The following is a 27,013-nucleotide window of genomic DNA, read 5'->3' as shown; positions in this document are numbered from 1 at the left end:
TCCTATCAGAAAGTCTTTATTATTCCACAGGCATGGACAGCAGCAATCCATAGACTGGAAGGGCTGGAGGCCTTTCCAGAACCCCTCTCACTGCGCTGCAAGCGGCTGTGCCGACAGATCTGGACACGGCATCAGATCAAACAGAGCCCGTGAGATCACTCGTAAGATCTGACTCCTAGATGCAGACTATTGCTGACACACCGCTGTCACCTCGCATGCTCTGAGACACTTTAGAGATGCTTAGGTTCACGGCGACTGTTCTCCCCTCTTTGCCCAGGAAAGGACCAGTGTACAACACTTGTCCTGGCATAATTACCAACAGAGCTTCATCTCTCAAGAACGTCATGATTTGGACAATATACGATAACACGATCACCCTGCTTATTGATCATAGGGTCTGGCCACTTCATAGAGGAGGAAACTAAAACCCAGGGTGGTGAATGACGGATGCCAGCTCCCAAAGGATGGTGATGCACTGGCTGACCCTCCCCAGCCACCCAGCCGTACCAGCCTCTCTGCTCATTGGTGGCTTTAGGACTACAGACACTCTGCTGACGTCGCTGGACTTTTCCATGCCTATAGGCTAGATTTTCTCTTTTCCTACTGAAGAAGAATTTACATGTAATAAAGTACATAGATCTTAAGTATTTAGTTTCATGAATTTTAACCCCATTCATGACAACATATAAAACATTTCAGTCAGTCCCGAAATTTCCATCGCCCCCCCCCCCCCAGTCAATTCTTCCATCGCAGAGGAAAACACATTCCGGTTTCCATCTCTACAGATGATTTTGCCTGTTCCTGGACTTCGTACAAACACGCCTGTAATCCTAGCACTCTAGGAGGCCAAGGTGGGCAGATTGCTCGAGGTCAGGAGTTGAAACCAGCCTGAGCAAGAGTGAGACCCCGTCTCTACTATAAATAGAAAGAAATTAATTAGGCAACTAATATATATAGAAAAATTAGCCGGGTATGGTGGCACATGCCTATAGTCCCAGCTACTCGGGTGGCTGAGGCAGAAGGATTGCTTGAGCCCAGGAGTTTGAGGTTGCTGTGAGCTAGGCTGACGCCAAGGCACTCACTCTAGCCTGGGCAACAAAGCGAGACTCTGTCTCAAAAAAAAAAAAAAAAAAAGGAATCGTACAGCTATAGGTCTGGGAGGGTTGGGGGAGGGTATTCATACCACAGAATACTTTTCAGCAGTAAAAAGAAATGAATTACTAATGCAATTAGCGATAGAGATGAATCTCAGCATAATCATGTTAAGTGAAACAAGCCAAACCTAGGAGAGTACCTACTCCATGATTCCATTTGTATCATATAAAATTCTTGAAAATACAAACTAACCCATAGTGACGGAAATCAGACCCTGGTTGCTTGGGATGGGAGGGTGGGTGGTAGGAGGTGGGGGCAGTAGAGAAGGAAGGATTAAAAGGGGGACACATAGAAACTTTTGGAGGTAATAGACACACTCATTACTTTGATTGTCGTAAAGGTTTCATGGGTGTATACTGATGCCAATACTTGTCAAATTTTATACTTTAAATATTTGCAATTTATTGTATGTCAATTATAGTTCAATTAAAACTCTAATTTTTAAAAAAGTTATTTGAAGTTTACCTGGCTTCTTATCCCTGCCTTTGGCATGTTCTTCCCTGCCACTTTCCTATTCTTTCCTCCTGGGAAACGCTCATCACTTTCCAGATTATATTTCCTTCAGGTTTCTTTCTGTTTTTGCCACTCTGATTTTTTTAGTAGTAAAATATATATGATCGTAAATTATCATTTTAACCGTTTTTAGGTGTAGAGTTCAGTGGAACAAGTACACTGACATTGTTGTACAACTATCATCACCATTCATGTCCAACTTTCTCATCTTCCCAAACGGAAACTCTGTGCTCTTTAAACAATCCACTTTCCCTTCTCCTGCCAGCCCCTGGCAACCACATTTCTATTTCTATCTCTACAAATTTGACTACTCTAGGTAACTCATATAAGTGGAATCATATAATATTTGTCCTTTTGTGACTGGCTTATTTCACTTAGTATAATGTCCTCAAGGCTAATCCATGTCATCAGCATTTCCTTCCTTTTAATGGCTGAATAATAAGCCACTCTATGTGTACCACATGTTGCTTATCCTTTCATCAAAGCACTTGGGTTGCTTCCACTTTTTGGTTACTATATTTGATGGGTTATGATTTTGTAACTTATCTGGCTTATTCTTTTTTTTTTTTTTTTTTAAGGCAGAAGCAGTGGTTTGTGTTTGGTTGGTGGGGTTTTTGTTTTGTTCTGTTTTGTTTTGAGACAGAGTCTTCCTCTGCCTCCCTGAGTAAAGTACAGTGGTGTCAGCCTAGCTCACAGCAACCTCAAACTCCTGAGCTCAAGCGATCCTCCTGCCTCAGCCTCCCAAGTAGCTGGGACTACAGGTGCACGTCACCACACCTGGCTAATTTTTCTATTTTAGTAGAGACGGGGTCTCGCTCTTGCTCAGGCTGGTGTTAAACTCCTGAGCTCAAGCAATTCTCCCTCCTCAGCCGTCCGGAATGCTGGGATTATAGGTGTGAGCCACCTCGCCCCGCCCAGCCGTATTTTGCAATTCCACTCCCTAAGAATTAGAAGTCCTCCATATATTGACTTATTGATCTCATTTTTTTATCTGACGCAGAGTCCTAGAATTGTAGAAAGGGTGTTTATATTCTATCAAACAAAGAAGGTTACGAATTATGAAAAAACATAAATGCGAAAGCTTCTGATTTATAAAGATGTTTGTGCTTTTCAACATCTGAAATGAGAGAACCACAGCACAAACAGCCAACAGAAATGTGGTCACTACTGGGCAGGTACTTTTCAGTCTAGTTACTTTCTTGCTACATTGTATTTTCTCCATAGCATTAGTAGGAGATAGCACATTAGATTAAGAGATCAGACATCATAAATTAGTCAAATTTTTCACAAATTAATACACAAATGTAACAAAATTCTAACCAGATTTTGGAAATAGAAGGCAGAGGACAAGGCAAAGACCAACTTAACTTGACAGAATGCTATTAAGCTCAGCCTGAAGAATAACTATGAGAAAATAATCCAAAAATTATTTTTAAAAAAATTAGTAATGAATGACTAGCCTTGGAAGATATTAAAACATATTTTAAAAGTTACTATAATTAAAAGTATATTACTGGTGAATGAGTTGACGTAAAAAATCAATATATTCTGTTCTTGAACAGAAATTCTGAAAGCAGATCCAAGAATTCAGTATATGATTATAAAGACATTTTAAATTAGTGATTAAACAAATTACATTGAGGAAAATGGCTAAGCACCTAGAAATGAATAATAAGAAAGTTAAAGTTACAATCACTCAGGTTTCTGCATCTAAAGAGAGGTTTCTTGTTGCTGTTGTCGTTGTACTGTTTTTAACACAGTCTCTCATGTTCTCCTTCCATTATACTTATTTTTGTTTCATTTACCAGGAAACTTTTACCAGGTTACTCAAATGTTTGGATTACTAACCACCTTGCAAACTGTCACTTACGCAAAGCAAGCAACATTTTTTAATGGCAGATTTTTAAGAATTTGGATTTCTTTCATAATACTGGCTCCAGTGGAAAAGCTAAGGAATATTCTTTGGATATTTCCAAGGCTGAAATATTATTTACAAATATTCAACCAATTAAGCTCAGTCTATGGGCCAAGTAGTGTTGTGTGTAAGTTTTGAAGATAAAGAAACGCGTAAGGCTCGGTCCTCCCTTCAAAATGCTATCTAACCCATCATTGGAGGCGATAGACTGCCTGCAATATATGTCACCTCTTTGCTTATTGTGAAATCATATTGTTTGGTTATAATTTCGTTATAATAATAAGAGCGCATTGGGTAAAAATAAGAAATACTAGGTAAAAACCTAAAACTCCAGAAAAAGGATGCAGTACAGCTTTTGCTTATTAGATCTCTGCAGAGATTAAGCAGGATCGTCAGAATCTGATGCCCGTGTCTGAGGACGTTCGCGCTAGCAGGTTTGCTGAACAAGATGGATCCTCCAGTCTTCCCCCCTCGCCCCGCAAAGCAGACGCAGCTGGAAGCCTCATCACTGCTCTGCCCTCTCCCAGAACAAATCTGACAAGCTGATCGCATCAGGCCGTGACATACAAAATATGGCATAATTGTAGACTGTAATCATCGCCATGATAGCTGACTTGATAAGAGAGGTCAAATCCCATTTTTATATCCTGAATTTCTAAAATATTGTTTCGTCAAAAAAATCAATTTCTCATTTTTCTAGCGTTAACTTGAAAAGGGTATAATTGATCAAGCCTAAATCCCTCACATCACCCAGGACTGTGTGAAGGGCTCGTACCCAGCGAGCCACTTGAGTGAGGGCCGGGCAGACGGCAGCCGCCTCCAGCCTCTCACACCCATGGGCCCGCACGGCTTCAAAGCAAGAACACGTTTTACATCCTCTGGTTAAGACTGTGGGGGAAACACAGGCTCGTGGAATATAGATGCTCAGCTGGCTCATTTGGGTTTTGTGGTCCAATTTGTGGATGAGACAGTTATAAAATCCGGTGATTACAATGCCATCTCATTAACATTCGTTAAGTGAAAACCACAAAGTGCAGGATGAGACTCCAGTCTGAGGGGAGAGGGAGGAAGAAGATGAGCAGGGAGATTGGTTTTCCTACCTCAGCACAGGCAAAAACAGAGATCAGATGCAGAGGACCCCTGCCACTTCCTTCAGGTGAGACTTTCTTCCTGCGGAAGGGAAAAGGGAAGGGAGAGGAAGGTGAATAGTTTTTCCATGTGTTAGTTTTGTTTGATCTCTGAGCAAACCAAATCCAAGTGAAGGCCAAGTCAATTTCCCCACAAATTTGAATTCTCCATTGCTTGTAAGATTCAGCCAAGCAGATGCCTCCTCCAGGATGTCTGCCTAGACTGAATTTGCCTCGCTAGATCTCTGCATGCTCAATGAGGCCATGTGGACTGGACTCAGTGTTTTCAGCACAACGTTGCTGTTGCTGATTTGTGACTGATTTCTGCCCCCGTCCCTGTGGGGAGGCAGTTTGGCTTCATGGAGAGAACCAAGACTGTGCAGTCAGAAAAACCTGGGCTGCAGTCCCAGCTCTGGCACATCCTGGTCCCAGAACCTCTGATAATGTTCACTTTGCAAGGATGCTATGGTGGTGGGGAGTGTGGAAGGGAGGACCATATGAATTCCACAGTATCTATCTAATGAGGGCACTCAATCAATAGTAGCTACAATTATTATTATTTTATTGATATCACTGACTTTTCTAGTCAATCTCAAACTCATGGGTGGTTTAGATTATGCATCCTATGCATAACCAGCAATGGGGCTACCCATTCAGTGACAGACAGCATATACGAACTGAATGTATGAGTGATGCTACATCCAGCCAGAGGACATGTCAATGTTGGGCTCCATTTTCAATGATTAATGGCTGTGGTGTGTGCAGTGACTTTACTTCAGGATTCTGCAAACTTTTCAGACCAGTCTTTCTTTTTTATCAATTATAGAAAAATCTAGATCTCCAGTGTTCTTCTCTCCTAACACCCTAACACCCTAGTCCCCGTAATAGCCACATATGCAAACACACACGCACAAACACAGCCAAGATTGTTTCAGTGGTCCTTAGAGTCACTAAACATGGAGCCAGAAACTCCAAATGAAGATACAGAGGCCCAGAGCCAAAGGCTGCTGGACTTCCATCATATGCTCAACCCAAAATCATAACCCACATTTGTATCTTTTGCCAACATTCATGTTTTTGGCAATGAGAGGCAGAGAGCCATCAGCTAGAAAGGACTGTTTCTGTGACTTTAATTCCACACTGTGCTTTTCCACTGCAGACCAGAGCTGCATGCATAATTAACCCTCTGCAGGCTGAGTAACTGAAGCACAAGATTGCTGGAGCTGTCCAGTAGAAGCAGAAGACTGAGTCTGTCCTTCCAAGGGCCAGAGGCCAACACAATGCATCGCATGTAGAACTTGTGGAATTGCAAGTAAGAAGAGAATTTCCCAACCCTACTATCCTGAAAACAATCGAATGGGCTGCCATGGGAGATAATGCAATTTTCAAGATGATAACCACAGGAATTACTGGAGAGATTCTTGCATTGGGAGGAAACAGAAGTGGCTGGCCCCTGGGGCTCCTTCACCTACTCAGACTCAGCAGGCAGGCGCCAGGGAAAGGCTGGGAGCTGGGATGAAGTAAGCACCACTAAAGCAGTGATTTTGGAGCAATTAAGGCTTCAAAGCTCTGCTGCTACACCTCTCTGTTCATGATGGGTAGGTTCACACAAGAGCAGATTATTATACACAGAGACACATCAGTCTATTCATTGAAGCCTTTCAATAAGGAAGAAGAAGTCTGGAGAAGAGATGTTGTTGATCATCTTCAGCATTAGAATCTCAAACATCTTGGTCTCTCACCTGAGGGTTCCTTCCTCACAGCTGGAATGTCCTTAAATTCCCCATTCTATCTCCTAAACACACAGTCTCTTTGCACCTGGGTTTCTCTCTCAATTCTACTTCATTCAGCATGAGTAGACTCAGCAGCAGTTAACTTGGAATGATTCAAAAGACATTCAAATTCCCTCTCACCCAAAGTTCAGTTCCTCTACCTAATTGTAACTATCCCTGAAACTACTGCTATTAGACAGACAGCTTTAGGTTAAAGAAATTCTTCGAGGATTGTGGTAAGTACATGGTGAGCCCCACACACATGGAGCACATATTATTTTACCAACTCCCTAGCAAGGACAGGGTCCTGAAAAGAGTAGGAGCAAGACCAGAAGGTCTAAGTGGGAGGTGAGATGATGGCGTGAGGCTAACTATGCAAGGTGAAAGATGGATTGTGGAGTTAGGAGAATAGGAAGCCCATGAGAGGTTCCAAAGTTGGAGAAGGGAGCTGAGTACCCAATGAGTCTGCAGTAGAGTGGAAAAGAGGAAATCCAAATAGAAATAGCAAACAAGTAAAACCACAACTGGCCAATATTCATTCATTCATTCATCAAATGCTTCTTGAGTGCTACTATGTACCAGGCACTGTCCTGAGCACTGCAAAGTCGGGGACTTACTTTAATGTCCCCGACTTTGCTTTCTGTCCACTCAAGTTTTGGCTCTGTGGATCTAAACCTCCTAATTCCCAAAGGAGGAACCCTACTACATGAGGACACAGTTAAGAGTCCCTTTAAACCTTAAGCTAAAGCTGCCACCCAATTATTTTGGGGTCCTCATGCCAAGAGACCAGTAAGCAAGTAAAGGAATCAAGCACCTGGCAAGGGTAATTGACCCTGGTCAACAGGACGGGGCTTTGCTTCTGCTACATGATAGAAGTAGGGAAGATCGTGGTTGGCAATCAGGTGTCTACTGGGGAGTCTCTTGATGCTGCCATGCTCATCATTTAATGGTGAATGGGTGAGAACAGCAGCCACAGACTGAGAACAGCACAGTAACCAGGAGCTCAGGACCCTCTGAGATGAGGGACTGGTTACCTCCAGCAGGTAAGCCGCCCAGATCAGCACAGGAGCCAGCCAGAGTTGAGGGGAACAGAGAATGAGTGGTGAAGAAGGGCAGAATGAGTGGTGAAGGAGGCTTGAGATCAAGTGCAGCAGCAAGAACTGCGGTATTTCCTACTAAACCTTCCCTCATAAGCTCCCAGGAAACAAGACCAGCCAAAATTCAACGAGAGATGTTCCCAAATAGGGTGATTTTATCATAAGAAGTAAGTAGATTTGGGTGACACAGGGACGGACTGTGGTGCTAAGGTGCTCTACCCAGATCCCCTCAGACTGACGCACACACCCCCCCATGCCCGCTGCTAAGAATACTGAGCTGCCGGGACTCACTGGGAATTATCTCAGCTGCAAGAGCTGCCTTGTCAGGGGTGTCAGCCCCTCTTGGGGACAGCCTACCGCCAATGGCTGGCTGATGAAGGGATGGGAAGGTCTGGTCCCCACGCATCAATCAGAACAGCTCTGAGGGGCCGTCCCAGCTCCAAAGCTCCCTGTAGAATTGGCTGAGACCTCCTCTGCTGCAGGAATACAGGCAGGTTTCTCCACCACCTTACAGACGTACGTTTTGAAAACACTCACAACGAACTTTCTATGTGAAACCCTGTCTTGAAGTCTGTTTCCTAGTACACACTCTCGGACAGCCCCGCTCGCACACAGCACCCCACCGCCCAAGCAGACTGCGCTGGAACAGAGAGCAGGGGGGTTCCTTGTCTTGGCTCCATCTCCTCAAGTAAGTTCTCTGTTTAATCAGATCTACCCACCCTCTCCGAATCTAGGTGGGTAATCCTCCATCCACGCCTCATCCTGAATCTATGAGGCTACACAGATAATTAAGTAAACCCTTTGCAAAGCAATACAAGTGGCCAATAAAGATAGTGAGGTAAGGGCATTTTAATGTCAGGAAGTTCACATGAAGGTATCATGGTATCATGGCAGACTGGTCCATAAGAAAGGTTAGAAAGTCTAGGTCGTTAAGGCCTAATGACTATGGAAGTCATTTAAGCTCCGTGAGCCTGTTTCCTAATCTATTTAAAACGCTTGTTCTGACTACCCCCAGAACTGAGACTCTTCTCTATAACAATAAAAGCACTTACTACATGGGGTTCTTAGAAAGACTAAATGAGACAATATATTACAATATCTGGCACATAGTAAACACACCATATATGGTCAGTATCAAATGAAAAGATACTTGCAAAATGACTTTGAAAATTTTAACATGCTACAAAAATTCCAGCAATTATGATTACAGTGCAATATATTTAATATGTCATATTTTACATATTTTCAGAAGGTTAACTTTGGACTTAAATGAAATGGAAAAGAAGGATTCCTGTTCTTGTTAAAGAGGGATGCTGTTCTTGTTTAGGTGACAAAGCAACTAGCGCAGTGTCTGCCACCTGGTAAATGCTTAAAACGTTTTTCCTGACTTGCAAGGCAGGAATCAGTGAGGAATGCTGTGCCTTGGCACCGTGTGACTACTAGAAGTGCAAATGCTTCTGTGGAAGAGATTTTTTTTCATTAGACCAAAAAAGGGGAGGAAGAGCTACATTTCCCCAGACCACCTAAAACATCACCCAGTGATTTCAAATGCATTCCTATTTTGTCGGAATGTATTCAAGAGTTATTTCTAACCATCTGATATTTGTTATTTCAGGGTGCTGGTGTATGTTCCACTCATTTTCCTTCACATTTTATTAAATGAGAAATCAAGGATTACATCTGTCCTATGCTCAAACTTTTTAATGGAATCAAAATCCTCTAAGGATTATCTTAAATCCAGATAATATTTTTAAGTGGGACCTGAATTTAGCCAAATAGCTGCATGGTTAGAAACACGTCTATCTGTCTCCTTAAAGTGATTCCATGACTTTGGATTTCTGTATTGCTGATCCACACCAATGTTGGCATATACATTATGAGGATTCAAAAACCACTCAGATAAATGGAGGTGTGTCTCCAGGAAAGGATGGTTTAGACAGCCCTAAGCTGTGTGAGGCTAACTTTGTTCTCTATCTCTCATCTACTCATCTCCTTCTCGTTATCTGTGTTGGTGCCCACAGTTTCTGCATCAACAAAATAGCTTCTTTTTCCAGAATCTTCCATCTTTCCTCAAATCTTACTTTCTATTTATGCCTTCTTGATACACAGCAATATCCAGAATTCATGTCACGTGTGAAACTTGGGGTTTCCCCATGTAAACGATCATCGCAGAGCACCAGGCCACAGACTTTGCTCAGCCTTGGTTCCTGTCCTGTCCGCTGGACTGCATCCAAGGCAGGAGCAACTGCCGGCTCTCTTGGAAAAAGGTGTAATCATTGCCTAGTAATTACCTAAAACACTGGGTAGCATTTGGTATTTCAATGACAGGTCTCCATTTCACAGAGGAAACACAACTACAGCATTTTTTATTCATTCCTATTATAAAATGTTTCTAGGCCGGCACGGTGGCTCACGCCTGTAATCCTAGCACTCTGGGAGGCCGAGGCAGGCGGATTGCTCAAGGTCAGGAGTTCGAAACCAGCCTGAGCAAGAGCAAGACCCCGTCTCTACTATAAATAGAAAGAAATTAATTGGCCAACTAATATATATAGAAAAAATTAGCCGGGCATGGTGGCGCATGCCTGTAGTCCCAGCTACTCGGGAGGCTGAGGCAGCAGGATTGCTTGAGCCCAGGAGTTTGAGGTTGCTGTGAGCTGGGCTGATGCCACGGCACTCCAGCCTGGGCAACAAAGCGAGACTCTGTCTCAAAAAATTAAAAAATAAAATGTTGTTTCTTTATATTACCAATCTACGTTGATATTGCCCTGGAAGACCAGTGAGAGTCACTCATATGTGATCCACTTGGGATGGTGATCGCCATAAATTCCAGCAGCTATGTCTCAAGCCAACTGTTGTACAGCACCTGCAAACATATCCTTGCTGGGTTCCACTCCCTGAGTTACTACTGTTCTATGCGAGAAGTATGGGCGCTGAGGTCTCGGTAGCTGACTATGTTAATACACGCCTTTTCATGGCACCTGTTTTTTCACAAAGTCTTCACTGACTGACCTTAAAGACATGAGAAGGAATAGAGATTTCAGATAACCTGGCAAGCCCAAGAAAGAGTCATTTTGGGGCATAAAGTTCAGAAACTCTATCAGATCATACCATAGAAATGGTCACTTTAGCCGGGCGCGGTGGCTCACGCCTGTAATCCTAGCTCTTGGGAGGCCGAGGCGGGCGGATTGCTCAAGGTCAGGAGTTCAAAACCAGCCTGAGCAAGAGCGAGACCCCGTCTCTACTATAAATAGAAAGAAATTAATTGGCCAACTGATATATATATAAAAAATTAGCCGGGCATGGTGGCTCATGCCTGTAGTCCCAGCTACTTGGGAGGCTGAGGCAGAAGGATCGCTCGAGCCCAGGAGTTTGAGGTTGCTGTGAGCTAGGCTGACGCCACGGCACTCACTCTAGCCTGGACAACAAAGCGAGACTCTGTCTCAAAAAAAAAAAAAGAAATGGTCACTTTAATGTCAAGCAGATTCTACAGTGTTCTTAGAGGTTGTTTTTCCCGGTGTACAAATGACCCAGTTGTGTAAACACGCAGTGCCTTGTGAGACTTGAAAGTTTCAGGGCTAAGAAGAAACACTATTCTCATCAACCACAATGCTACTGTCCAAGGTATTCACTCCTGCCTTCTCCTCCTTTTACTAAGCTTCAGATGAATTTCACATCCCACACTAATATTCTTAAATAACAGAACTTGGAATAGATTGATCATACAGACTGGTAGTTAAAAGCATGTCAGTCAGACCTCCATTCAAATCCCACCTTCACAACTTACTATTAGAAAGATCAAATTATTTAACCTGATCCTCAGATTGCCCTTCTGTAAAATGGAGATAATAGAAGTTCCTGTCTCATAGGTTTCTTGTAAGGATTAAATGCGATCAAACAGGTGAAGCCATTACATAGTACAACACACAGTAACGGTTCTATCAGTGCATTGTTTTAGCCAACATTTGGCTACTCAGAAATCTAGGCACCACCAAAACATGCCAGCTGCAAAACTGCTATGATATGCTATGAAGGTAGAACAACTTAACTCAATTTACTCAATTCCCATCTTTTATTTCACCATGCCATTTTAATTCTGTATATGTTACATCCCACAACACATTATTGTTTTGTGTAATCAATGTTCTTTATATTTTCCTACATTCTTGTTCTTTCTAATGCCCTTCATTCCTTCCTACATTTCTATGTTTCCATGTAATCATTTTCCTTCTGCCTGAAGAACTCCAGAGGTCTACTAGAAAAAAACTCTCAATTTTGTTTATCTAGAAATGTCTTTATTTTGCCCTCACATTTGAAGGATTTTTAAACTGGCTATAAAATTCTAGATTTGCTTCTCCCCCCAGCACCTTAAAGATGCCATTCCATTGCCTCCAGCTTCTATATTATTGTTCTGCCAATTGTATTTTTGGATTCCTTTTATGCATTGTCTTTTTTCCTCAGGCTTTCTTTAAGATTATTTTTGGCAACTTTATTATGAGATTTTTTTCTTTGTATTCATTCTTTTTGAAGTTCGTAGAGCTTTTAAAACTGTTACTTGATGCATTTCATCTGTTTTGGAGGATTTGGGGGACATTATCTCTTCAAATATTGCTTCTACCCCATTTTTCCCCTCCTGCTATTCTTAAACTCCAATTACACATATGTTAGACCTTTTCATTGAGTTATATAAATTTCTTATATGCTTTCCTGTATTTACATCTTTTTTCCCTTCCATTTTTTAGCCTGTATGTTTTCTGCTATCCAGTAGTCCAGGTCCCCAAGATAGCAGCCTAACCTTCTACTACCACCTGCCAATAATGAGGCAGTCCTCCTACCCTCCCTGGGAAATGTCAGAAGAAGCTAGCTAAAACAGAATGTTTAGGCTGGGCGTGGTGGCTCACGCCTGTAATCCTAGCTCTCTGGGAGGCCGAGGCAGGCGGATTGCTCGAGGTCAGGAGTTCGAAACCAGCCTGAGCAAGAGCAAGACCCTGTCTCTACTATAAATAGAAAGAAATTAATTGGCCAACTAATATATATAGAAAAAATTAGCCAGGCATGGTGGCGCATGCCTGTAGTCCCAGCTACTTGGGAGGCTGAGGCAGAAGGATTGCTTGAGCCCAGGAGTTTGAGGTTGCTGTGAGCTAGGCTAACACCAGGGCACTCACTCTAGCCTAGGCAACAAAGCGAGACTCTGTCTCAAAAAAAAAAAAAAAAACCAGAATGTTTAAATAAGATCCAAGGTCTCATAACACAATATACAAAGTATCCATGTTTCGGTGGTTTCAGTGGAAAATCACTTATACAGATAACCAAGAAAATCTCAACATTAATTTAAAAAGGAAAAGCAATAGTCGCCAACACTGAGATGACAGAGAGGTTAGATTTTATGACAAAGATTTTAAAGCATTCATTATAACTACACTTCATGGAGCAATTATGAACACACTTGAAACAAATGAAAAAATTTCATCTCAGGAAATAAATGCAAGACACGAAGAAGCAAATGAAAATTATAGACTTGAACAATAAAATAATCAACATTTTTTAAAACTCAAATGATGAGTTACACAGCAAATGTAGTGAGTAGAGGAAAGAATCAGTGGAGCAGAAGATAGAACAATAGTAATTACCAAATCTGAACAACAGAAGGAAATTAGACTGGAGAAAACTGAATAGAGCCTCAGGAACTTGTGAGATTATAACAATAGAGCTAAGATTCATGGAATTAGAGTCCCAGGAAGTGCTGAATATGTACTTGAAGAAACAATGGCAGAAAACTTCCAAAATTTCACAAAAACATACACCTACAGATTCAAGAAACATAGTAACCCACAACAGTATAAACCCGAAGATGTCTACACCAAGATAAATCATAGCCAAAGAAAACTAAAGACAACTGAAAACTAAAAACAAAGAAAAAAAAATCTTGAAAGCAGAGAGAGAGAGAAATGATATTTTGCCTGTAGAGGAAAAACCACTCAAATGGCAGTGAATTTCTCATCAGAAACCATGGAAGCCAGAAAAGATATAGCACAGTATTCTTCAAGTGCTAAAAGAAAAGAACTGTTGACCCAGAATTCTTCATCTAGATAAAATATTCTCCAGAAATATATGATAAATCAAGATATTCTCAGATGAAAAAAATACTAGGATAAGTTTTTGCTAGCAGACTTACCCTAAAAGAATGGCTAAAAGAATCCCCTAAAAATAAATAATATTGTAAAAGAAAAAATCTTAAAGCAATAGGAAGAAATAAAAATATTTTAAAAAGCAAAACATTAGTAAATATACTACATTTTCCTTCTCTTCTTGATTTCTGAAAACCACAGTTGGCAGTTGTAAGCAAAAATTATAAACACTATCTGATGAAATGTTAAGTAAATGTAAAGGAAATATTTAAAGCAAATACATTATAAATAAGGAAGGTTAAGATATGAAAAAGGAAGTAAGATTTCTATACTTCACTTGAACTGGCAAGATGTCAACACTAGCGGACTGTGATAAGTTATGTATATATAATATAATACCTCTGGCAACCACTACAATGTTATACAAACATATAAATTCAAAAACATAATAGATAAATCAAAATGAAATTTTAATAAATTTGCAAGTGACATACAGGAAGGCAGAACAAAGAGAAAAACAGAGAGAACAAACAGAAAACAAAAATTAACCCCTAATATATCAATAATTATATAAAATGTAAATAGTCTAAGTAAGCCAGAGATTGGCAGAGTGGATTAAAAAACCATGACCTAACTGTATGCTATCTACAAAAACACTAATTCAAATATAACAATATACTAATAGATAAGTTTAAAGTAAAAGGATAGAAAAGGATATACCATGTAAACATTAATCAAAGAAAGCAGGTATGGCTATCAAAAAAAGTAAACTTCAGAGAAAAGAAAATTACCAGTAAGAAGAACACTACAAAATGATAAGGTCAGTTTAATAAGAAGATACAGCAATCCTAAATAAGTTTTCACCAAAATCAGAGCTGCAAAATATATTAGGCAAAAACTGATAGAACTGAAAGGATAAATTTTAAAAATTCACAATTATACTTGGAAACTTCAGCACCCCTCTCTCAATAATTGATAGAACAACTAAAAAAAATAATCAAGGATACAAAATTCAGTATCATCAACCAACAGGAACTAATTAGCATTTATAGAACACACCACTCAAAAACAGAAGGATATCCATTATTTTCAAGCACTCATGGAACATAAATCATATCATGAGCCATAAAGCAAACCTCAATAAATTTAAAACAATTGAAATGACAGCATGTGTTCTTTGTATACACACACACACACACACACACACACACACACACACACAAACCAAACTAGAAATTAATAACAGAAAAGTTAACAGGTATTTTCCAAACACTTGAAAACTAAACAGCACACTCCTAAATAATTCATTAAGAAGTATCAATGTAAATTTAAAAATACTAGAACTGAATGAAAATGAAAATCCAATATATCAAAAGATGTAGGATGCAGCTAAAGCAGCAATTAAAGGGAAATTCATAGCACTAAAATGCTTACATTAGATAAGAGGGAAAGTTTCCAATCAATAATCTAAACTCTCACCTCCAAGAACCTAGAAAAAGAAGAGCAAAATAAATCCAAAGCGAGTAGAAGAAAGGAAATAAAGAGCAGAAGTCAATTAAATTGAAAAAAGAATGCAACAGAGAAAACCAATGAAGCAAAAACTAGTTCTTTGAAAACAGCAATAAAATTGACAAACCTCTAACTAACAAAGAAAAATGAGAGAAGACACAAATTAACAATATCAGGAATACAACAGAGGATATCCCCTCAGATCCTGAAGACATCAAAAGGACAATAAGGAAATAATATGAATAATTCCACACACATAAATTTAAAAACTCAGGTGAAATGTACAAATGCTTCAAAAAGCACAAATTAGCATTCATTATGAAATAGATAGAATAGTGCTTTAACTATTAAGGAGATTGAATTTGCAACTTTAAAACTCCCAAAAAAGATATCTCCAGGCCCAGGTGATTTTACCAGAGAATTCTACCAAATTTTCAAAGAATTAACATCAGTTCCTTTGGGGGCATGGTGGGGCCCCTTCCTGTAATCCTAGCACTTTAGGAGGCTGAATCAGGAGGAGGATCACTTGAGGCCTGGAGTTTGAGACCAGCCTGAGCAATGTAGCAAGACTCTGTCTCTACAAAGAATTTTAAAAATGAAATAAAATTTAAAAATAATATCAATTTTTTTTAGATTCTGCATATAATTGAGATCATGCACTATCTGTCTTTCTGTTCCTGGCTTATTCCACTTAGCATGATGTCCTCCAGATTTATCCATGTTGTCACAAATGACAAGATTTCCTCCCTTTTTGAGGCTGAATATTATTTCACCATGCGTATGTATGTGTATACACAACAGTCTCCACCTTATCCATAGTTTGTCTTTCTGTACTTTCAGTTACCTACAATTGACCACAGTCCAAAAATATTTGTAGTCTTATCACTTTTCTCATTTTTTCTGGACATAAGGAAAGGAGGGAAATCACGGGCTCTCTTTTTGGCAATAGTTACATATGATGTTTCATCACCACTGTTGAAGCTACTTCCTAACAAGAACATTCTAGAGAAATTGGTGCTTACAGTCACTCTCTTTTATGTTCATTTCTTGACTCAGCTTCTGCTATTCTCCTACCCTCCTTATCTCCTACCATTCTGCTCACTGTGCTCAAACATGCAGAGCACACTCCTCACTGGCTTTTCCTTTTCAGCCTCTTTTGGTACTTTCTTCTCATATTTCCAACAAAACAATTCCTGTTTCTTACATTTTGCCTATTTACATCCACTTTCTAGATGATCTCAACCCATCCTATGGTTTCACATACCACCTATACACAGACAATTGTTAAATTTATATCTTTAGCCCCAACTTCTCATCTCAACCCCTGAATCATATTCAATTGCCTGACCCATGTCTCCTCTGAAATGACTAGTAGACATCTGTACTGAAGACAGACAAACACCTGATTTCTACCCCTCCCAAACCGTTCCTCTCCCTGTCTTCCCCAGCTTTCTTGGAATTCCCTAATAAATGGTGTATAATAGTTTTAAAACATGGGCCCAAACTCCCCAATGCTCCAATGTCCTCCCTCCTCCTTGAATCTGGATGGGCCTGTGAATGATTCTAAATAAAGAATATGGTGGAACTGATACTATGTGACTTCTGAGGCTAGCAGGTGAAAAGCCATGCAGTTTTTTCCTTGTTCTCTTGGAGTGTTCTGTGGACATTTCCTAATGGAATCCTCCCTCTTAACACCCAGTCATCATGCCATGAGAAGCCCTCACTAATGAAGACAGTAAAAAGGTTTGTTTAAGCCCTCTACTTCTGGGATGGCTCATACGGCTATAAAATGGGAACTGATGGCAGGTTTACTCTTTTAATTATTCAGATGAAAAAGTCTGAAAACATGCTTGACTCCTTTCTTTCTTTCTCTCCCATGCCTTGACCAATCCATTAGCAAATTCTATCAGCTCTCTCTTCAAAATATGCCCCAAATCTGACCAGTTCTCACTGATCTGACCAATACTTCTTCTATAAAATGGAACTTTCCTCGGCAGAGTTCTTTGTGGAAAACAACGGAAACTGACTCAGGTTAATAAACACAGACAAAAAAAATGAGTGGAAAGGAATCAGATGGTTCACAGAATAGACTGAAAGGGATGAGAACCAAGTTCGGAAAACCATATGAAATCAATGAAGTTTAGACACAAGGAAACACAGCCAAAGAACCAGCATGGCTGATGACAATGCACCACCTCACCGGCATGAGCTGTAGGTTGTCTCCACACTTTGGTCTCTTTGGCCTCAACTTTCAAAGAGCCTTATCTTACTGGTTGAGCTAAGTAATGTCTCTGAGTCACAACTACCAGGTGATGGGAAAAAGTAAGGTTTGGGCATTTGGGGTTTTATGATAAGAAATAGAGTCCTCTCTCCCATAAAAACTCACTTCGCAGTGCATTCTCTAAACAAAAAAGTGAGAACAAATTCTGAGCAGCCGAGTAAAAGTAAATGTCTATGAAGAGGGTTGGGTGAGAAGAAAAATGAAACATTTTTTGCAGCTAACAAAAGGTTCTCAAAATATGTTAGTATGTTGGAAATATAACTAGACTATGAATTAAAGCCTTGATTCAAGTCCTGTTCTACTACTTACTGAATGTGTGAATGTCAACAAGTCACTTAAATTCCCTGAGATTCAGTTTTACATCTTTAAGATGGGAACAATAACATCTGTCCTGCTTATCTTACGTGCTGTTTTGGGGATCAAATGAGTGTGTGAATACTTTAGTCTCGTTCATCTTTGTAACATGGTTGCCTCGATTAAGGCCAGCCTGGAGTAGGTGTTCCATAAATGTCTACAGAATGAGTAATAGTTATAGAAAGGATTTATAAAGTGAAACCCATTAATTAATTGATGCTACTAAATCCTCCATCTAAGTCAGAATAAGTGTGATATTGTCACCTAGAGCCAGCCTTAAGTAATATCAAATATGCTTTGGGAGGAGACCCTTAACACTGATAATTTTTTGCCACTGACCTCTTTATAAAATAAATATGGAAATGGCAGAGCAACTTATTCTGCCATTATATAGTATAGATTTGGTTCATAGAGCAAATTCCTTCTGTGACATGGTTTAGGGTCTTGTTAATAGTTCTTGAGAATTATTCTAGTATGAGGAAGTAACATAGCTTATTGTCTCCACATCTGGCCGATAGATTCCAGTTACCCTGAGAAAACAAGAACTGTCTAATTATGGAATAACTAATAATACAAGTGCACAATCCCTTAACCAAACCCTTTGGAGATAGATGGTTTAGAATTAAGAATACTTCAGGTGTTTGAAAGGTTTTTGTGGTAAAATCATATATTACTCAACCCCCTCTACAGGATCTGGGGCAGCATCCTCTCATCAAACACAATGATATTTCTGCAAAGTTATGTATGAGTATTAATTCTAAGTGGAATAAAGACTATAAAATAGTCTCAGTTCAGTTAAGGTTATTTCAACACATGAGATTTTAAAAGCTTGGATTTAGAGCTTTTCTAAATTTTAGAAATACAGTCAAGAAATAATAAACTTGTACTTTTAATATAAAGAAAGAGTTTACAGTGCTTTGAGATAGAAAATGCTCCACCATGTACATTAAAAGTTTTTATAAGCTTGAATATTGGTATTAATCTACCTGTTAAAATCATCTATCTAAAGTCACTTTTGCAATATTATTTTCTATTTTTATTTTATTTTAATTGAAAAATGATAATTATACATAGTTATGGAGTACAGTGTGATGTTTTGATACATGTTTACAATGGAATATTACTTGATCCTAAGAAATGATGGTGAGCTAGCACCGTTTATGCTATCCTGGATTAAACTTAAGCCCGTTATCCAAAGTGAGGCAACACAAGACATGGAAAATGGGCTCTACATCTACTCACCATCAAATTGGTACTGACTGATTAAAACTATGGTTTTCAAATGGTGGCAATGCTCACCAGGGATTGGGGGGGGGACCCAATCTTAGGGAGGTGGCGAGTATTTTGGAGGGGAAGAGCGTATCTCTAACCCTTCTTAGGGAGAGGCAAAGATATACAATGTAACCAAAATGTCAAAAAAAAATCAAAACAAAACTTTTTATCGGGTGGTGGGCAGGCGGTAGGGGGGGAGGAGGAAAGGGGTGTATGCTTCCATAAGGCGTGTGATGCACACCACCAGGGGATTGGACACATCGGGGGAAGGGTGGGGGGCAGGGGCAATATCTGTAACCCTAACAATATTTGTACCTCCATAATATGATGAAATAATAATAATAAAAAAAGAAGTCCCAGCCAGAGCAATTAGGCAAGAGGAAGAAATAAAAGGCATCCAAATTGGAAAGAAAGAAGTTCAATTGTCCCTCTTTGCAGACAATGTGATCTTATATATAGAAACTGTAAACACTGCACTAGAAAAACTGTTAGAACTAATAAACAGATTTAGTAAAGTTGCAGGATACAAAATCAACATACAAAATTCAATAGCATTTCTATATACTAGTAGTGAACTATTTGAAAAAGAAATCAAGAAAACTATCTCATTTACAATCACTACAAAAATTTAAAATATTTGGGAATAAATTTAATCAAGAATGTGAAAGGTCCCTATACTAAAAACTATAAAACACTGATGAAATAAATTGAAGAAAAACAAATAGGCCGGGCGCGGTGGCTCACGCCTGTAATCCTAGCACTTTGGGAGGCCGAGGCGGGCGGATTGCTCAAGGTCAGGAGTTCGAAACCAGCCTGAGCGAGACCCCGTCTCTACCAAAAATAGAAATAAACTAATTGACCAACTAAAAATATATATACAAAGAAAAAAAATTAGCCGGGCATGGTGGCGCATGCCTGTAGTCCCAGCTACTCGGGAGGCTGAGGCAGTAGGATCGCTGAGCCCCGGAGATTGAGGTTGCTGTGAGCCAGGCTGACGCCACGGCACTCACTCTAGCCTGGGCAACAAAGTGAGACTCTGTCTCAAAAAAAAAACAAACAAAAAAAAAACAAATAAATGGAAAGACATTCTGTGTCTATGTACTGGAAGAATTAGTATTGTTAAAATGTCTATACTACCCACAGCTATCTACAGGATCAATGCAATCCTTGTCAAAATACCAATGATGCTGTTCACAGAAATAGGAAAAAAATTATCAAATTCATAAGAAACCACAAAAGACTCCGGATAGCCAAAGCAATCTTGAGCTAAAAGAACAAAGCTGGAGGCATCACACTAACTGACTTCAAAATATAATATAAAGTTATACTAACCAAAAACAGCATTGTACTGGCATAAAAACAGACACATAGAGCCATGGAACAGAATAGAGAGCTCAGAAATAAATCCACACATCTACAGCCAACTGATTTTTGACTGTGCCAAATGTGCCAAAAATATACAATGGGATATACTTACAAAATAGGTGCGATGCACACTACCTGGGGGTAGGACACACTTGATGTTTTGGTAAGATGGGGGTTGGGGGGAGGAATGGCAGGGGCAATATATGTAACCCTAACAAGCTTTGTACCCCCATAATATGATAAAAGTAAAAAAAAAATACATACAATGGAGAAAGGACAATCTCTTCAGTAAGTCATATTGGAAAAACTGGAAATCCACATGCAGAAGAATGAAATTTGACCCTTATCTCTCACCATATACAAAAATCAACTCAAAATTAAGGAAAGACTTAAATTTAAGATGCAAAAATATGAAACTTCTAAAAGAAAATGTATGGGGAAATCTCTGTGACATAGGTCTGGGCAATAACTTTTTGATAAGACCCCAAAGCAAAAGCAACAAAAGTGAAAATAGAAAATGGGATTATATCAGACCAAAAAGCTTCTGTACAGCAAAGGAAACAATCAGTAGAGTGAAGAGACTACCTACAGAATGGGAGAAAATTTTTGCAAATCATATCTCCAATAAGGGTCTAATATCCAAAATAAACAAGGAACTCAAACTACTCAATAACAAGAAAACAAATAATTGTATTTAAAAATGGGCAAAGAACTTGAATAGATATTTCTCAAAAGAAGACATACAAATGGCCAACAGATAAATGAAAAAAAAAATGCTCAGCATCTCTAATCATCAAAAAAATGCAAATTAAAAGCACAATGAGCTATCACTTCTCAGCTGTTAGACTGGTTATCATCAAAAAGATGAAAAATAAAAACTGTTGGTCAGGATATGGAGAAAAGAGAACCCATATACACTATTAATGGTATTATAAATTAAGTATATTTGTTTTGTTTGTTTCTCCATTTTTTTAATTATTTTATTAGATTTAGGGGGCATAAGTTCAATTCCATTGAGTAGTGTACATTGTACCCCATAGGTGTAGTACACCTGAGTAGTGTACATTGTACCCCATAGGTGACTTTTTGTCCCTCATACCTCCCACCCTCTCCCTTGTGAGTCTCCAACGTTCATTATACTACTCTGTGTGCCCTCGTATAGCCATAGTTTACCTCCCACTTACAAGTGAGAACATGCAGCATTAAGTTTTCTGTTCCTGAGTTACTTCATTTAGGATAATGGCTTCCAGTTTCATCCAAGTTGCTCGAAAGACATTATTTCATTCTTTCTTTCAGCTGTGTACTACCCCATGGTATATACACACATTTTCTTTATCCATTCATCAGTTGGTGAGCACTTCAGTTGATTCCATATCTTTGATATTGTGAATTATGCTGCAATAAACATACATGTGCAGTTATCTTTTGATAGAATGATTTCTTTTTCTCTGGGTAGATATCCAGTAGTGGGACTACAGGAGTGAATGGTAGATCTACTTTTAGTTCTTTGAGAAATTACTGATCTCCATAGAGGTTGTACTAATTTACATTCCCACCAACAGTGTATAAGTGTTTTCTCTTCACTGCATCTATGTCAACATCTATTGTTTTTTGACTATTAATAATGGCCATTCTAACTGGAGCAAGATAGTATCTCATTGTGATTTTAATTTGTGCTTGGTGATTAGTGACATTGAGCATTTTTTCATATATTTGTTGGCCATGTGTAGCACAGCCATTTTGGAAAACGGTATTAAGGTTCCTCAAAAAACTAAAATAGAATTACCATATGATCCAGCAATCTCACTACTGGATATATACCCAAAGGAATTGAAATCAGTGTGCTGTAGAGAGAGATGTTTGCACTCTCATGTTCATTGCAGCATTATTCATAATAGCCAAGATATGGAAACAAACTCTCTATTAACAAATGAGTAGATTTAAAAATGGTGTAGATCCAGCAATCCCATTGCTGGGCATCTACCCAAAAGATCCAATGACACTCTACAAAAAAGACACCTGCACTCGAATGTTTATAGCAGCACAATTCATAATTGCAAGGCTGTGGAAACAGCCCAAGTGCCCATCAATCCAAGAATGGATTAACAAAATGTGGTATATGTATACCATGGAGTACTATTCAGCTCTAAGAAACAATGGTGACATAGCACATCTTATATTTTCCTGGTTAGAGCTGGAACCCATACTATTAAGTGAAGTTTCCCAAGAATGGAAAAACAAGCACCACATATACTCACCAGCAAATTGGTATTAACTGAACAGCACCTAAGTGGTCACATAGGTACTACAGTAATAGGGTATTGGGCAGGTGGGAGGGGGGAAGGAGGCGGGTATATACATACATAATGAGTGAGATGTGTACCATCTGGGGGATGGTCATGATGGAGACTCAGACTTGTGGGGGGAGGGGGGGAAACGGGCATTTATTGAAACCTTAAAATCTGTACCCCCATAATATGCCGAAATAAAAAAAAAATTTTTTTAAAAATGGTGTAGATAGATAGATAGACAGACAGACAGATAGATGCATTGGAATACTATTCAACTATTTTTAAAAAAGAAATTCTGCCATTTGAAATAACATACATGAAGCTAGAAGACATTTTGTTAAGTGAAATAAGCTAAGCACAGAAAGACAAATACTGTATAATCTCCCTCATCTATAGACTCTAAAAATATTGAACTCATAGAAGTAGAGAGTACAATAGTATTTTTTTTAAATGTTCAATTCAGCAACTCCTGGATTCAGCCAAAGAGATTATCAATTTCAACTTGCTGCTTTATTCAGCTTATTTTTACTAATATCATCCTAGCCAGTTAGTCACTCCTTCATGTAGCAACCTGCGATATACTCTTAGCTAACTTTAATCATTAAAATCAGCCCCTCTGTCACTTTTACCCTTTGATCCTAACTCTAACTTGGGAGCAGAAAAAACTACTCCCTCTGTCGTGTGACAGCTAGGCAAATATTTGAAGTGGCAGCCATGTACCACATCATTTGCCTCTTCTCTGGCTCTAACATTTGCTCTAACTCTTCCACATAAAGCATGGTTTCCTCTTCCTTCAATCCTAATGGCCTGTGCTAAGCTCTAACTTATCAATATCTGTATTGAAATGAGGTACCTAGAGTTAGATAAACCTCCAACCCAGAATACAAGGAACTTGTTGCCTTCCTTGTAAGCTATATGCCAAATTCCTATTAATGCAGCCTAAAATTCCATTATATTTCTTATGCAGCATACTACTGTTGGGTCATCAGAATTTAGAGTAGATAAATACTTCTTTTCCGCATGCGTTATTGTCACAATCCAGGAACCTCCCTTGATTTATATTTTTAGCCTAAATAAAGGGCTTTATATTGGTCCTTGCTAAATTATATCATGATGGTTTTAGTTCTAAGATGTATATTTCATTCTGAATCTTGATTTCATCTCTTGATATGTTAGTTATAGACAAAATATTTTCTCTGTGTCTCCTACAAATTTGATGAGTAGCCCTTTTTGCCTTTAGTAAAGACTTTGCTAACAATATTGAACAAGATAGGATCAAGAGCATATGGCAGGGGACTCGAGACTTCCCTCTAGGATGGCATCCTCAAGTGGTTACTATCTAAAGGACCAATAATGCACATACACAAATATCACTACTAAATTTTAGAGAGCATGTACTGAACAAGCAAGCAAAAACAAACAAACAAGTGCTATACAGAGAAGAAAATAACACATCCCAGAACCATCCAAAAAGGTTCTATACTTTAACAATTAATTTCAAACACAAGTTTGGCTACAATAGGGCACACAAAGAGACTGTCTTTCCTTTAGCAAAAAATTAAAAACAGAACTATTAATACCATATGAACCAGCAATCCCACTACTGGGTATATATCCAAAGGAAATAAAATTAGTATGCTGAAGAGATAGATATCTGCATTCTCATGTTCATTACAGCATTATTCACAATAACCAGATATGGAATCAACCTAAGTATCCATCAACAGGTGAATGAATAAAGAAATTGTGATATATATATACACACACACACACACACACACACACAATCGAATACTATTTAGCCTTTAAAAAAAGGGAAATCCTTTCATTTGCAACAACATGGATGAACCTGAAAGACATATGTCAAGTGAAACAAGCCAGGTACAGAAAGACAAATACTGTACGATCTCACTTATATGTGAAATCTGAAAAAGCTGAACTCACAGAAGCAGAGAGAATGACCATAGGGGCTGGGAAGGGAGGCAGGGGAGGGGGGATGGTGGTCAAATGATACAAAATTTCAGTTGACAGGAAGAATAACTTTAAGAGATACATTGTATAACATTTTGGCTATAGATAATGACAAAGGATATATTGTATACTTGAAAATCACTAAGAAAGTAGATGTTTAAATGTTCTTGCCACAAAAAAATAAAGATATGAGGTAACACATATGTGAATTAGCTTTATTCAGCCATTCTGTAATACAAATTTCAAATATAAATTTTAAAACATCTTGTCATATACCATAAATATATACATTTTTATTTGTCAATTTAAAAAACAAATTAGAAAAAAAGAATCTGTCCTTCCTGAAATGTTGAAATATATATATATATATTAGGACCACAACAAAAAATCCATTTCCTATTATGGATCTCACCCAGAAAGTTTATAAATGCAGTGTTAACATATGAATAGGGTTTAAAGTAACATAGAGAAGGGAAGGCTAAACCAAGGAAAAATCTTATACCATTAAAGATCAATAAACTCCTATAAAATGTTTCTCCTCCACTGCCCATTTCATTTTACTCACCCCACCCCAAACACTCACCACTGTAAGCAACCCCAACATGCAGAAATCAATACTTTAAATAATCATATATTTGTAAATTATTATTTGGTATTTTAAAAGATTGTTTACTTTTAAAATTGATCATATAGAGGGTTCACTTCAAGGCAAGTAACTTTATTTTTCTTTTGTTATTTTTTTTTCTTTCAGCATATTACGGGGGTACAAATGTTTAGGTTATATATATTGCCCTTGCTCCATCCAAGTCAGAGCTTCAAGCATGTCCATCGCCCAGATGGTGCAACCCGCACCCATTAGGTGTGAATATACAAATCTCCTCCTCCTCCCTCCCATCTGCCTGACACCCGATGAATGTTACTACTATATGTGCACTTAAGTGCTGATCAGTTAACACCAATTTGATGGTGAGTACATGTGGTGCTTGTTTTTCCATTCTTGTGATACTTCACTTAATAGAATGGTCTCCAGCACTACCCAGGATAATACAAGAGGTGCTAGATCACCATTGTTTTTTGTAGAACTCCCTGGTATACATACACCACATTTTATTAATCCACTCATATATTGATAGGCACTTGGATTGTTTCCACATCTTTGCAATTGTGAATTGTGCTGCTATAAACATTCAAATGCACGTTTTTTTTAAATAGAATGTCTTTTTTTCCTTAGTGTAGATGTCTAGTACTAGGATTGCTGGATCAAATGGTAGTTCTACTTGTATCTCTTTAAGGTATCTCCATATTACTTTCCACGGAGGTTGTACTAATTTACAGTCCCACCAGCAGTGTATGAATGTTCCTATCTCTCTGCATCCACACCAACATTTATTGTTTTGGGACTTTTTGATAAAGGCCATTCTCACTGGAGATAAGTGATATCTCTTTGTGGTTTTGATTTGCATTTCCCTGATTATTAGAGATGTTAAGCATTTTTTTATATGTTTGTTGGCCATTAGTCTATCTTTTTTGGAAAAATTTCTGTTCATGTCTTTTGCCCACTTTTTGATAGGGTTGTTTGATTTTTTTCTTGCTGATTTTCCTAAGTTCTGTATAGATCTAGTTATCAGCCCTTTATCAGATGTGTAGCATGTGAGTATTATCTCCCATTCTGTAGGTTGTCTGTTTGCTCTCATGATAGTTTCCTTGGCTGTACAGAAGCTTTTTAATTTGATCAGGTCCCATTTATTTATTTTTTGTTGTTGCTGTGATTGCCTTTGGGGTCTTCTTCATAAATTCTTTGCCTAGGCCAATTTCTATAAGAGTTTTTCCAACATTTTCTTCTAGAATTCTCATCGTGTCCTGCCTTAGGTTTAAGTCGGTTATCCACTATGAGTTGATTTTTGTGAGATGTGAAAGATGTGGGTCCTGTTTGAGTCTTCTACATGTGGCTATCCAATTTTTCCAGAACCATTTATTGAACAAGTATTCTTTTCCCCAGCATATGTTTTCATCTGATTGTCAAAGATTAGATGGCTATGTGGTTTTATATCTGGGTTCTCAGTTCTGTTCCATTGATCTACGTCTCTGTTCTTGTGCCAGTACCATGCTGTTTTAGTTACTATAGCCTTGTAGTATAGTTTGAAGTCTGATAAATTGATGCCTCCCAATTTGTTCTTTTTGCTTAAGACTTTTGCTTAAGGCTTTTGCAATACAGGGTCTTCCCTAGTTCTATACAAAGGATAGAATTATTTTTTTCTAGATCTGT

At 38.7% G+C, this 27,013-nt stretch overlaps 1 long non-coding RNA gene across 1 annotated transcript in view; it reads right to left on the bottom strand.

Annotated features, from left to right (window-relative positions):
* Positions 1-27,013, bottom strand: part of LOC105860611 (uncharacterized) — a 50,143-nt gene that overhangs the window by 18,673 nt on the left and 4,457 nt on the right. The window contains exon 2 of the long non-coding RNA XR_001149133.3: positions 4,684-4,753. This is a non-coding gene — a long non-coding RNA (uncharacterized LOC105860611). The remainder of the gene's footprint in view (positions 1-4,683; positions 4,754-27,013) is intronic.

The sequence above is a fragment of the Microcebus murinus genome, chromosome 17 (assembly GCF_040939455.1).
Source record: "Microcebus murinus isolate Inina chromosome 17, M.murinus_Inina_mat1.0, whole genome shotgun sequence".
In the NCBI taxonomy this organism is placed as follows: Eukaryota; Metazoa; Chordata; class Mammalia; order Primates; family Cheirogaleidae; genus Microcebus; species Microcebus murinus.
The sequence above is the reverse complement of the archived record's forward strand: the minus strand, read 5'-3'. Positions and strand labels throughout refer to the sequence as shown.